The 14105-nt window shown below is 38.9% G+C and overlaps 1 long non-coding RNA gene across 1 annotated transcript; it reads left to right on the top strand.

Annotated features, from left to right (window-relative positions):
- Positions 1-1677: 1677 nt before the first annotated feature.
- Positions 1678-8811, top strand: LOC129360557 (uncharacterized). The gene is made up of 3 exons (XR_008606059.1): positions 1678-1889; positions 7040-7200; positions 8356-8811. It is a non-coding gene; the product is annotated as an uncharacterized LOC129360557 (long non-coding RNA).
- Positions 8812-14105: the final 5294 nt, after the last annotated feature.

Raw genomic sequence — 14105 nt, forward strand, 5'->3', positions numbered from 1 at the left:
TTATGTGTTTTCACCACTGCAGATAACAGCCATTATTCCAAGGAACACCCATCTAAACAACATGACTCAGCTCAGTCTAATGAACTCACTAATTTAATATGCCACTGTGCTTTGGTGGCAATAGATTCAAAATCTAATCTGGGCCAAAACTGATTAGGCCTATTAAGTGGTAATGGAGCGCGGGGCACTTAGCATGCTTGGAGGTTAAGCACCTCTATCTAAGGCGTGGCTGCTCTTTTGTTGTCCTGCTGTTAAGCTGATTGCACGGCTGAGACCAGCTGCCTGCTTGTGTGGTCTTTGGTTTTTGGTCTTGAAATCTGCTCATCTGGAACTTAGAGATTTTCTCAGGGAAAAGTGAAAACTCACTGAATTCTCAGAAATACCAAATCAAATGATTCTTATTTTCACTACATTTGTTGCTCAGTATATTTGTTTAAATTCTCAGTGTATCTAAACACCTGCAGCTACAGATTAATCCAGCTGAAGTCTAGAAAAAGCTAAACAAATGTTTAAAGACAACAAAATGCACATTTCTTAATTAAGAATATGTTTGTTGTACAAATCAATTCCCAAATATCTCCATCTTAATCAAATGTCATAAAATGACTATGTGCTGAAACAAAATCTTTGCAACAGGCTATTGTGTGGAACATAAATAGTGGTATAAGCTTAGAGCATCTTTTGAAGTGTGAGTGATCTGCAGAGCAGCACCAGCAGAAGACATTCCTCACCAGGATCTCCGCTCCCAGCCAGCGCAGGCTTCTTTGCCACGGCACGTTTTCCTGTTGCTCGCTGAGGGCCTTGACACTTTTCTGGCACGCCTGAGCGATGGATCACAGGGCGTAAAAAAAGACAACGTCCTGCAGCGTTGAAAATTTATGGCCTCACTCACCCATATGTTAAATCTGGGGAGATGGGGCCCGCTCTGAAGGCGACAATCAAATACATCTCAATTAGAGCTGCTTGCTCCTGTAATACCTGCTTTAATTTGATGGGTTGAAGACAAATGATCCAAGGGGTGATATGAAAGATTATTTCAAAGCTTTTGACATTAAGCTTAAGTTATTTTTGGTTCTCTTCATAATGTAATTTTTTTTATTCTATTTTTGGAGGGATATTTTTATTTTTTAGGAAAATGCTATTTTTAATCAGGTCGTAAATGTACTGGGTTTAATTAAAAGCTTTAAGAAAAAGTCTTTAAGCAGATCTTTCAACTGCACGTTGAAAGATAAACGTGCAGAACAAAACCGTTAATCAGTCAGGAATAAATGCTATATGTATCTTTTTTTTTTTTTAAATCACTTTCCTGGTTATTATTTAAATATGTTGTTAATTTATTTTTTAATTCTTATAGAAATGTATCGTTATGAAGCGAATAAAAAGACTTGAGCTGCACAAAAAGCGACGGCGACGGTCAGGTATCTAAAGCGGGGATCAGACGCCATCTACTGGTGACTCTGGCTATTTCATTTCTGCACAAGGTGCTAAAAACCATGTGGAATACAAAGAATGCAACAGTGAAACTAAAAGAAAGGTACTGAGATACAGAGAAATGTATGTTATTGTATGTATATGTAATAGCATGTAACAATAAATATGTATTTATTGTGAAACTAAAGTGACTAAATAACCTGAAATCATTCATTTTCCAGTTGATAAAGCTCCACTCAGGGCTGGATCAGCTGCCGTTTCAGTGCAGACTCCTGACAGCAGCTGCCACCATCCTGTTGGTGACTCCAGCATGTGACCCTGCAGCCCATCTCACCAGATGGACTCTTCTCCAGCCCGCCTGCCTCTTCGCTCGTTTCCCTGCGTCTCCGGGCTGCAGCAGCTGAGCCGCACCGGGCCGGGCCGGGCCGGGCCGGGCCAGACCTGGACTCAAATTATGTGTGAGTTTGCTTTGGATTTGTTTGACAAAACAAGATTCACATCCTATAAAACTTATAACTATAAGTGTTCTGGTATGTAAGGAATATTTATTTGCTAATAATTCTTTCAAGCTTTTTTGAAACTTATTTGCAAGTCAGAAATCAGATGGTCCTCCCTTTAGATAAAATTACTTTTGAATCCCATAATTTGTCTTAAACCTCAATTCCAATCATGTTTGATTTAATAAAACATGTAAAATGTGGTGTTGAAATAAACAGCTCGATGATGCAGGAGAAAGATTAATGTGCAGGTATGGAGACCCATTGGTGGGTTATTTTTACAGATGCCATTTCCCGTGACCCGGCTCTGTAAGACGACTCTGCCTCTCAGCAACCAGGTGGGAGTCTTCCCTCCTCAGGACCAAGCCTTCGATGTGGAGGATCTCCTTCCAGTTGTGTTTTTATCGTTCCTGGACTTAAGCGTAGGCCACTTAACTATCTAAGCTTTCGTAGTGATCATCCCATTTATCTGGGATTATTGCAGTGAATTTACTGTTTGGTCTTCTTCCAGGCCTAAAATGTCAAGTCCAAAGTCATGTATGCAGTAGCTTTATTCGGTAAGACCTTCGCAGATCCGTCCAAAGCTGGTAGCAGTTGATCTTTGGATAGAGCATGAAATAAATAAATCCTCTTTAGCAGATCAATATTCATCCTATTTAATGCTGGATGTGAAACTGCTGGATTTAAGGTGGTAATGCTGATGTACAGCTAATCGTTGGAAAATAAGCAGCGGGGCTTTGTGATTCTCCAGCAGATAGTTTAAACAGGAAGACGGATGAGTAAATGCCGATTGTCTGGGCAGAGAAAAACCTGATGGCGGCCGCTTGTAATTTATAGCCTCTAATTAATACGCAGAACTTCTCTGCTTGAGTGGGATGTGATGGAGTGACGAGAGTGTTATTCAAGCAGGAAAATGAGCCGGTGACACGTTTCTCGCTGCAGCTTTGCAGAGAAGACATGGAGCCCTAATGATATTAGTCGACACTGCTTGCATAAACAGAGAGACAGGAAGTAAATTGAGACAACAGAGGGATGTGAGCGCTCATTATTATCCTTACTCCCTGTGTGTTTTATTGTATAAAGAAGAAGCAGGAGGACACGACCTCTGGCTGAATCAGAGGGAGGAAACATTTCTTCCTGTGTGTGTAAATCCAGTCTGCAGAAACAGCTCTAAAGTATACCTGTGACAGGCTGTGACAGTCACTCCTGATGAATAGCTTCTGTTAGCTAAGTTTGCATTGCAGGGCCGGTGCTCATAGCATGAATCAAAGTTATTGAGAACTCCACCAATATTATTTATGGGTACGAGCCCCACCCACTCAGACTCCCAGCATTTCTTGATGAAGATTTACGGCACATGCAGCTACGAAGAGCTGAGATCTGATGTCTGCATACCTGCAGGCTTCTAACATTAGCAAGACTGCGGTTCCAACGCTGCTGCAAACACACAGCCGCTACTGTTCATCGCCTGTCTGGACTGTGGAGTCTTTTCTACCAGAAGCAGCATTTCAACAACAAACAGTTGAGGAGAAGAAAGTCACACTGGCACGAAATTACTGCTTTGTTTTATTTCATCATCAACAATGGCTTCCCATTAAACTCCAAAACCTTTTATCAGGCTCAAATCAAAGAGGTTTCATAAAAAGCCTCTTTTCTTCTCTGAGTCATCCGTTCATGAGCCTTAAAAATGTCCAACAGCATAAATCCTTGCTGTGTCCTCAGTGGAACACAGTGATGGGAGATGGGAGAAACTGAAAAGAACATGGCCGCCCCTCAGGATCTGCAGTGATTTGGTAATGAGGGCGACAACCTCCAGGTGATGCACCTGCAGTAAAATCATCTCAAATGATACAATTCCTACTTAATATTTATGCTTTACTTTCCTCATTTTATTGAACATAATAGGTGTTTCATTATTAATGAACATAAAAACAAATTTAAAAACTTTTATTGGTTGCAGTTGCAGATCGACACCAGGAGACGTTTGAGCCTGTTTTCCTTTGGACAAAAAAAGTGTCCTGCTGAAATTTTTTTGTTTGTTTGTTTGTTTGTTTTACAGTGTATTGTGTGAGGCCTAAAAACCTCACGGTCATTGATTTGAAATATTTATACAGACGTCATGTTAAAGCTGTGCTTTTAACTCTAAGGTGGTTCCAAGCTGCCCTTTTCCTCACTGAAGCACCAAAATATCTGGGCACGCCACTGATGCAAACAGCTTCCTAACATGATTATTTCAAATATGGCTTCTAATTCCAGTCATTTTACACTCATGTAGATTTAATACGGGATTCAACATTTCTAACCAAATAATAATTGTGTGACAACCATAGTTTTAATTTGTTGCTATGGTTTCAGGGTTTTCTTTTTTAACTACAGCCAAAGAAACAATTTGCATGAATAAACTCTTTCAAAGTATAGAAATGCAGAAATGCCCCTCCCCCACTTGTTGCTCCAGATAGCCTGTCAACTGGCTGAAATAAAGCTTCTCTCATTAATATATGGAAAATGGAAACTAAAGAAACACCTTCCATCAATCTTACAAACAAAATGCTGTTTCAGGCTGCCAGACATCACAGCCCGATTAACTGGCCAGCTAACTGTGAAAAACAGATAATATTCGATGCAATAAGCATTTATAATGCAACTCCAGCTGGTGTTAATACTCCCTCATTTTGCACAAAATAAATTATCATTAATCAGTATTGCCACTTTAAAAACCGTGGAAATAATTTTCTGTTTTAAATTAGCATAATGTGATCATGTTGGACTGAAATATTTGTGCAAATCTGAGTTCATCCTTTTCATAAGCCTACATACAAACCTTTAGATATAAACTCTGTAAATTGGATAAATGTATTTGACTGGGTCATGTGATGGCCCTGCAAAGTGACTCCCCTTCCTGTGAATAATGTTTGTCTAAACCAAATCAAAGTCTAAGGAATGAAGCCGTTGTGAAATGTAAAGTTTTTATTGTTATTTCTGTGATTATGTGTGATGCAGCTGGGATTGTTTAGACATCAGATGAGACATGGACTATAAATTCACATTAGGTTAGTGAAACCGCTGAACACCAACCACCCCAGAGCCGGTGGGGGGGAGCTGAGGGAGAGACCGGCTCAGTGCTACAAAGCTGCCGGACCGGGATGTTTACCAAGGATTTTTGGCTCACCAAGCCGAGAGCCTACGAAAGAAAAGAAGAAAGGCAAGACGAAAGAGGATGAAGATGAAAAAAAAAGATATTTGGCATTTCTGACTTTTCCTCAACAAACACCCGAGGGTCTAAGAGTCTCATTTAAATAAACAAAACCAAGGGGGCTGGATCAATTTGTGGACAATAAGCTTTGCCTCGGGGCCCCGTGCTCTGACGAGCTTTGAAAGTGGCGCCGGACTTTGTCTCAGTGAGTCAGAGGTAGAAATCCCATCCTTCAACAGGCTGTTGTGAAGAAATGTTCACAGGCTTCACTGGTGGCCTCGCCCGACTCTGCAAACTTTGAAGTTTGTGGAACCAGACGCAGGCTGCAAATAGGCAAATCTCCATGTACAAAATGGCCGCTAGCCACAAAGTGTGTTGAAGTGGTGAAAAAAATCAGATCCTGGTTGTGTGGAGAGGAGTTTGGCTGCAGAGATCAATGCTTGGAGCAGATTTAAGGTTGGATCGTCTGTAGGGTTCAGCAGCGTCTCTGTGCCAAAGGTCCTGATCTCTGATCACAGGTAGACAAAGATATTTCATCATCACTTCACTTTACACTCCTACTGTAAAGACTGTGCCTGTCTGTTGTAGTTGCAACATGTGGCCAGCAGATGGCAACCACAACACAAAGAAACCCCTTAAAACTGGAATGAGGAGTTTTCAAATGTTTAAAAAAAAGCCAAAAAATAAAAATATTTCCACAAATAGATTTGCTGTTTGGATATTTGATAGACATATAGTATTTCTATAGTTCATTATTTTTGTTTTATGAGCAAGGTTTGAAAATAAATTGCATTTGACAAAAGATTTGAGAATATCAAACAATCAGAAGTTTAATCTGAACTGAATTTAAAGAGATGAAGTCAGAAAATATAATCTGCTTGAGTAAAATAAAGCTTATAAAAAGTATAACTCTGATGTGCATTTTTATTCAAGGGTTGTTATAAGTACTGCTTGAAGTACTTTAGAAAACACTGATAAATCTCCTGTATTGGATCCAGTGATCAGCTGTTATGGATCTGGTGAGACTGAACCGCAGCAACAAAGAAACTAAACTCTTTGCTAACTTTCTTAGTTAGCAGAAAAACCAACATCGTCCAACTTTCATGTTTCTCAAGCGAAGCCTTTAGTATCTATTGTTCATGTCTGTTTTTCATCTGCTCACATCATTCTTGGTTCCACTTATTAAATTCCTCTTTAATCCGGTCACCTCATGCTGAGCTTCAGGCTGCTCTTCACCTGAGTCTCATGTACAAGTTTTACAACGTTTTGCCGTCAGTTGATTGTTGATGAAGATAAATTGCAGACTGTTGATCATGGTATGAAAATCATCAGTAATAATAAGGTTGTGAAAAGATATTTAATCAAAGACGGAAGAGTATGCTAACTGTCGATTTAAGCTAACTGTCGATTTAATGTGAATTCACATAAATTTACTGTAACAAAAATATAGAATGAACACCCACTGAATTAAGCTGTAATTTGTAAAGGTTAAGGCCATTTAATATTGTACATTTTTTGCAATTGTGCCCCTTCTAGAGCAGCACTTGAGGCATTCTTGCACAGCCTATCCTTGGGTGGGGCTGCTCCGGTTTGCACAACAGGATGGCTTGTCACAAATCCTTTCAGTCAAATTTTCCATTTTTTAAGGTCGGAAAAACGTAGGAGCCTTTGAGGAGCCAGTTCTTTGTGCAGCAATAGGTAAAGGAGGGGCAGTACTGTGTTACTGCATTTATTATTGGAAAATGAGAAACGCCAATGACATGAGTAACTTCTGTGGCATCTCAGCAGATGGCTTTAAGCCACTGGAAAATTGTGGTAGGCATTTTTATAAAGGTGTGTTTGATCTTTATAAACCAAACAGGATTTATAAATAATCCTGTTTGATTATAATTAGACCAGGTCTGGTTTCTGGTTTCAGTTTCCTAACTGCTAAAACTTTGCATCATCCTGCTCCTATGGTGGAAAATGATTTGATGAGGAGCCATGCAAGGCGTCAGACTGACTGGAGTTTGCTGTTGTTACACATTGAGTAACACTGTGCTGCCCCTCCCCGACCTGCTGCTGCACTGTCCAGATCAGGTGAGTGAAGTAACACTTTTCCATCATTTACAAGGAAAATAAAAACAATTGTTTATATATATACACCTATAATTATATACCTATATACATATATATATATATATATATATATATTATATATATATTATATATATATATATATATATCCAATTGCAAGCCCAGCATCAGCATGTCTGTTACATCTAGTAGAAACAGGAGTGTTAGTCGCTGCATGTAAGATAGTAACTACTCAGAACCTCCCTGAAAAGCCTGGACTGTCTCTTTAATATACTGTTTATGAGCCTTGAAACTGTTTTCATGTTTGCTATTAATCTGTACTGTGGAGCTTGATAAGAAGCTTCTCTGCAGGTTAATCTGTGTAGTTTTCAGATTTTCACATTAGATACATTTTATTTACTTTGACAAGAAACTAAAACCGGTTTCACTTTGCTGTTTGTGTTTCACCTCGGATTTGTTTGTGCATCATATCATTCTGTGTCCAAAATCATAGATTTATGTGTAAGTCATGTTATGCAAACACAGCAGCAGATAAATTAGCCTTTGCATGAAAAGCTGGGATCATTTTGAGGCTGAAAAGTATGAGATCGTACAAGAATACTACAATAGCTCTTTAAGTAATCAAAAATAACACATTGAATGATTTTAAGTGCTTTTTTAAAAATTAAGCTACAGGTGAAAACAAACATTTGATGCTTTGAAGGCCAAACTTAAAACAGATCAGGTTGAAATCATTAACACAGAAATGCAAAGTGTTTGGATTTTGGTTTGCAGCTGCATAGGCAGCAGTGAGGATTTTGTACCTGGTTGTTTCTACAGGCTGCAGAAATAAATCAACATTTTACAGAAAGTTTTCTTTTTTAAAAGATCAAGAGGAAATTTGTAGAGCTGAGGATTTGCAAAGATGTTTGTGTCCACATTTCATTATTCTTGTTAGTTCTGATTCATAAACAAAAGCCCACTCAGAGTCCATTAAAGCCCAGTTGCATAGGTTGCTTCATTGGCTTCATGTTGGATATGAACACTGTCACAGGGGAGGTATCTCTTGCTCTTCAGATTGTATAAATGAAGGACTTCAGAGTCTTAATTTCTTTGATCCCACGGCTTCCTGAAATTACCGGCTTAAACATTGTTCTGCTGTTCTCTGTCTTCCCACAGGAGACTTTCCATCCCATCCCAGACACAGAACGAGCTAGCCTAAGCCTCGCTAAGTCACTCTTAGCTCTGCCGCCACAGCTTGTGTGAGCCAATTCATGCTGAATAAGACCATGTTAATCTGGGGTTTACAACGGGACTAAGTAACTTGGTTTCTATCCTCTGTTAACCTGGAATCGCTGCGATGGCCAACTGGACTCAGAGCTGCCGCCTCCTTCTCGTTACTGTTCCCAAGACAAGCCACCAGCATGAGCCGGTGTCCAAAAATAAGACGTCAGATCCAACACCTTGCTTTGTTTCCTGTTCTCTTGGAAGTGAATAAATTCCATCAACATATTGCATTTGAGATTCATTCTTGTCATTATAAAAGGCAGCAGCTTTTGTCTCCATGCTCTGCAGGATTATTCTGTGCGAGTTCTTTAGCAAATTTTTGTAAAAATATTCAAAAATCTTCTAAAATCTAAAATAAATACATCTATCTGCACATGTTTTCTACTTGGAGTTATTTTTATTCAGACATAATGAAAGTTGCCAAAATGTGACTTGGAGATACGTTCACACTCTGACAGGCATATCGACGTAAAGTTGATGCCGACACGCGGCCGTCGTCTGCAGATTTGAGTCTGTGCTGTTTGTTTTGATGAAGACCGGAGTCATCATCAGCTGTTAGCTCATCCTGATGCATCGCAGGACTCAGAGGTTCAAATCTGACGGAAACATTTCTATTGGCTGTTTGACTCTAACAAAGTCACTTTATAAAACAAAATGCAATTTGTTTTACTTTTGACAAATGTACATTTGTTTACCCCAAAGAAAGATGGAAAGCAAATATTATCATTTACAATTATCTACATCTAGAGATTCAAGTTACTTTTTTTTTTTCTTTTTTATGCCAAAAATGGAAAACATGTTTAAAAAGCCAAATCCAAGAAAACAGCCATTTAAAACAACCCAGCACCTCTTTTTATAATCCTGACAAAGTGTCTGACATTACTCAAAGCACAGCCATAAATGCAGTTATCAGAAGCAAAGTGTGGAGTACAGTCAGAGAACACCCTGCCTGCTGCGGCGTATCTCTGCTCTCTTCAGCCCGGGTGAATGTTTTCCACAGGGAGATGGGGAGGCAGATAAGAAGCGCTCTGACGGGTCGCGGAGCCTCTTGTGACTGGGCAGTGTCAGGTGGGGTCAGCAGCACGGCCGGCCTGCGCGCTCAGGAGGAATGCAGTCGTCTTATCAGTTATAAAGGAGCTCTAGAGCCTCTGAAAGAAAAGCAAACGTCTCCGCAGGATGACAAAGATATTTTTCTTGTCCTGCTCCACTCTGGTTGGCAGATTTAAAGCTGGGCTGAAGATAAAAACTATTCCAACTGTCATGGCGGGTGTGATTTAAGACATGCTTCCATTTTATCCACGCTGCCTCCCTCTATGTTAATGTTCAATAGTCTAATGACATGCAAGCACTAAAAAACATTGCTAATCAACTATTAAAATCAGCCAGAATTAGGGTTGCCACTAGTATGATTTGTTACTTATTCACTGCAATACTTTAAAATGTATGAATTATTCAGAGTATTGCCAAAGAAGAGACTGATGTGGAAATAAAAAATGAAACAGCACTTAATTCAGACATGACTGCAACTCCGCAGGGAAGTGAATATGCTTATTATACGTTTTATTAAAATATAATAAAAGATTCTAAAACACTCCATGCTCCCTAAAAATCCCTTCTATGTATTAATCAAATGTATTATTTATAATTTTGCTTGGTTTAAACTACAAATATATTAAATCATGTACACTGTTAGATGCACATTACCAACCACACGCAGAGAGTTTATTACTAAAACATCTGAATGTTTGGATAAAGACGTACTGAAGGGAAGCAGACGGACGACATTTCCATAGTAAGAAGAAAAACTTTCTGCAGTCAGTTGTTACCGTTCATCAGTCACTCCTGGCTGCCATCTCTTCAGATTCACGTCACATTTTGTGTTCTGGTACCAAACTAAACCTTCCTTCATATTTAAATCAGTTCTAAATGAATTCTGAAAACTATTAATTTATACCAGAGTTCAAGAACGGTACAACTTTCTCCCTCCAGCTAATGGAGCACAGATGTTTACTTGAATGGAAAATGTTCTGCACCATCTAACTTTTCTACTACTAACCACGTTTTCTCAACCAATAAAAATAAAAAAACTGTTTTTAATTTTTATAAAAAATTGAACTTTAAGCTTTAAAGTTAGGAAACCGTAAAGCTTTCTTTTATTAGGGAAAAGGTATGAGCTGCAGTAATTTGTTTCATTAAATTTTGCGTGTTTAATTTATTGCTGAACAGAAAAAAATAAAGAATTCCTAATAAAAATTTTAACAAAAAAAAAACGACATTATGGCCACTTTGAACTTTGAACTTGTGGACTTTGATCTGTGGTAGAAAAAGTTTGGACGGCTCAGACAAAGTGCTGCTCACGGCGGCAGCGGGTTGCAGCAGCTCTGTCCTGATACTTTATACCCTGCAGCTGGACAATTACTCCGTCTGGCTTCAGATAATAAGCAGGTAGAAAGAATTTTGCACTTTTTATTTTACTTTTGGAAACCGTGGCAACAAGGTTTATACATCTGGCAGCAGGTGATTGAACTCTGACCCCAGTTCCTAGAGGAGGAAGGGAAAAGGAAAGCAGAGAAAAGGAGGAAGTTCAAACCGTCAGGGATCACATCGTCAACTCCAACATCTTTCTACCGAGAGATGAAGATTTAAAGAGGAGTGGCAAAAGCAAAGGATATGGCTTAGCGGCTTAACAACAATTAACTGTTATCCTGGACATGTTGCTGTGAAATGTGATCTCTGATGCCCACAAACTGAACTGATAGTATATCATGATGGTCATGAAACTGAGCAACAAATTCTTCAGTCAGAGGCCTCTTCAGATTTGCTGTGAGACTGACTGCTAGCATAGATCCTTCCTGATCCTTCCAGCAATTGAGTTATGACATTTAATTTTCTTTTGGGGCAAATAACTTGTAGTTGAATTACATTTAATTATTCTAGTCAAGGTCATGAATGACGTTGACTAAATGACTTTTGTTAAGATTTACAAAGCAGATGTAAAAAAGTAACTTTACATCTTAAAATGACGCTTTTATTTTTTACTTTCTTACTTTTGCTTCATTCCTGCTTTGAAGTAAATCCAAAAAGCCACTTTTGGAATTTTCGGCCATGATTTTGGTCAAATATTTCTAAATCTAATATTGATTATTCTTTCTGAATATTTTTAACTCAATATTAACCATATTTACCCAGATGCCAGAAAAATGTCTGGAAGCGCCACATAAAATGGCTGGAACAAAAGTCACCAAGCTGGTTGTCAGCAAAGAGAAAGTATCTTTTTTATTTTCTTGAAGAATTCTGCAGGATTTTGCATCAGCTGTGAAGTTGCTGAACTCAGAATGCCTTTTTCTCCAGGGCCATTTCTCATCTCCTAATCCCGGCTCCGTCTCCTCCTCTCCTGCTCAGAAAGCTGGGGCCAATCAGACACCTCACCGGGACGGTGATAGGGAACTGGATGAACCAATTACTGCAGCAATGGCTAAACCCTCCCTGCATACAGCCAAGTCACTAAGTCGGAGACTTGTTGCTCAGCGGGAAGCAAGTACGGGTGGATTAACGCTGCCACAAACAGCACAAAGGCCAACATGGCGGGGGCTGTGACCCCATGAGAAGGGGTCTGAACCCCTGCATGCGAGCCTCATAAAACCTCCCATAACAAGGTGGAGCAGAGCTCCATCAAGCTGAGCTGACCAGCAACTTTACGCTGCATGGACTGGCGCTGCGATGCACTCAGGTGGTCATGACCCCGTCTCCATGGCGCTGAGAGGTTGACAAACCAAAAGTAAATCCTGGAGCTCAAACAGAGCAGACTTATATATAGACTCAGTCTGCTCTCTGCTTTAAACTCCTCTCTGCTCGAATAGAACGGGGCCATGTGTGAAGTCCAGGACAAACAAATCTGTGTTTTTTGTGGCAACAGTACCAGCTGCACCTGCGCTGGATCAGGCTGATGTTAGGGCAACAAAACGAGGTCAATTCTCACACATACTGTCTACTGCAAATTTAGAAAGTTCAAAGATGTTTGCTTAAGTGAATCAGTTTTAAACTGCACTGCATCTGGAAGATGACGGCAGTCAATACTATAAAACCCCCAACATTTAAACTCTATTACTTTGTCAGCAACAGTGAAAGAAAACTTAAAAATATTTTCACCATGTTATTTATTCATTTAGTTTGCAAACTAAGTATTTAGTTAGAAAGCTAACTACTCCAAACTAGCTTCCTCACACCAAACTATATTTAGTTTGGACTTTAGAAATTCGTGGTTGGACTTTCTGAATTTTTCTAGTCACTGCATGGCTTTGACAAAATATTCCCAATAATATCTGTTTATTAAATGCCTCTCTTCAGATCCAAAACCATCAGAGCCAGAAAGAACAAATAATAAAATTACTTTTATAACACAGATACAAAAAGAGCCAACAGCTGTCTACAAGCTTGAAATTTAGATCTGTCTGCAGTTTTGTTCTTTTTACATAAACATATGTTGCATTTTAGCTCATTTTGATGATATTTGACAGAATAAGTTAACCAGTTTATCCCATATTATTGTTTATGAGAAACGAAAAAAGATCTAAATTATGGAAAACAAACTTTGCCCTGAAGATTTTGAAAACAGATTTCCTTTGTTTTAATAAGGCAAACGAGTTTCATGTTTCAGATCTAGAGCTGCAGATCCCTTTTCTAGAAATATCTGGTAAAAGTCATAAAACTACCTGTGCATTGACTTGTTATGAAACTGAACTTTTATGACCTGTGAATTCATTCACTGTGATGATTTTGGCCAATTGGGGCAAAAGTTTGGACACTACTGAACGAAATGGTCAGAATTATTTTACCCAAAAAATAAATGTACAATTCAATGAAACGTATCATTGATATCAGTGGAAGAGTTTCAAAATACATTTCTTCCAATGATGTCAATAATTGTGGGTAGTTTTGCTCAACGTATGTGCCAGTTATTGCCAAACAAAAGTTAAAAAATGGGTATATATTTTGACACTCAAGTAACATTTCATCACTTTATTTGGATGTATATGAGAAAAATTCCCTTTTTGTAATAATAGCTTTCATTCTGCTACAACCAGTTAAACATTCAGTTCAAAATATTCTGCTACATTTTATTTGTGATAATAAAACTCTGCAGACATTTTTCATGTCTTGTGCACGCCACACACTGCGCTGCTCCCAGGAGACACAGATGACACCAGACAACAGAGCACTCTAAACAAATTGCCCTTTGGCTGACCTCAGGAGACCGAACATGTAAACAACCAGAGAGATGCTTATGTTACACACATTCTCCCTCGGCCTAATGACCGTCAGGAGATAAATTGGAGGGAGACACGGTTACATACAAGCTTTATATGCACAGATTGATGTGGAATGAATTAGGTGGAACATCACACAGAGACTGTGTCCAAGAAAATGTTTAAACTGCTTAAAGGTGAGATTTCCCTCTGCAGATCAGGAAAATGATTAGTTGTGTTATTATTCCCATAGTTCAATAACTCATAAAGCACATTTAGTACATCCAAAGGTAAAGACACACACTTCTTTGTAAATGTTTAAACAATAAAATTTCCCCACTTGACAACGTAACCAATCAATGAATTTATTCACTAGTTCTACTAATAAATACACAG

The sequence above is a fragment of the Poeciliopsis prolifica genome, unplaced genomic scaffold, assembly GCF_027474105.1.
Source record: "Poeciliopsis prolifica strain line A6 unplaced genomic scaffold, Auburn_PproV2 SCAFFOLD006, whole genome shotgun sequence".
Classification (NCBI taxonomy): domain Eukaryota; kingdom Metazoa; phylum Chordata; class Actinopteri; order Cyprinodontiformes; family Poeciliidae; genus Poeciliopsis; species Poeciliopsis prolifica.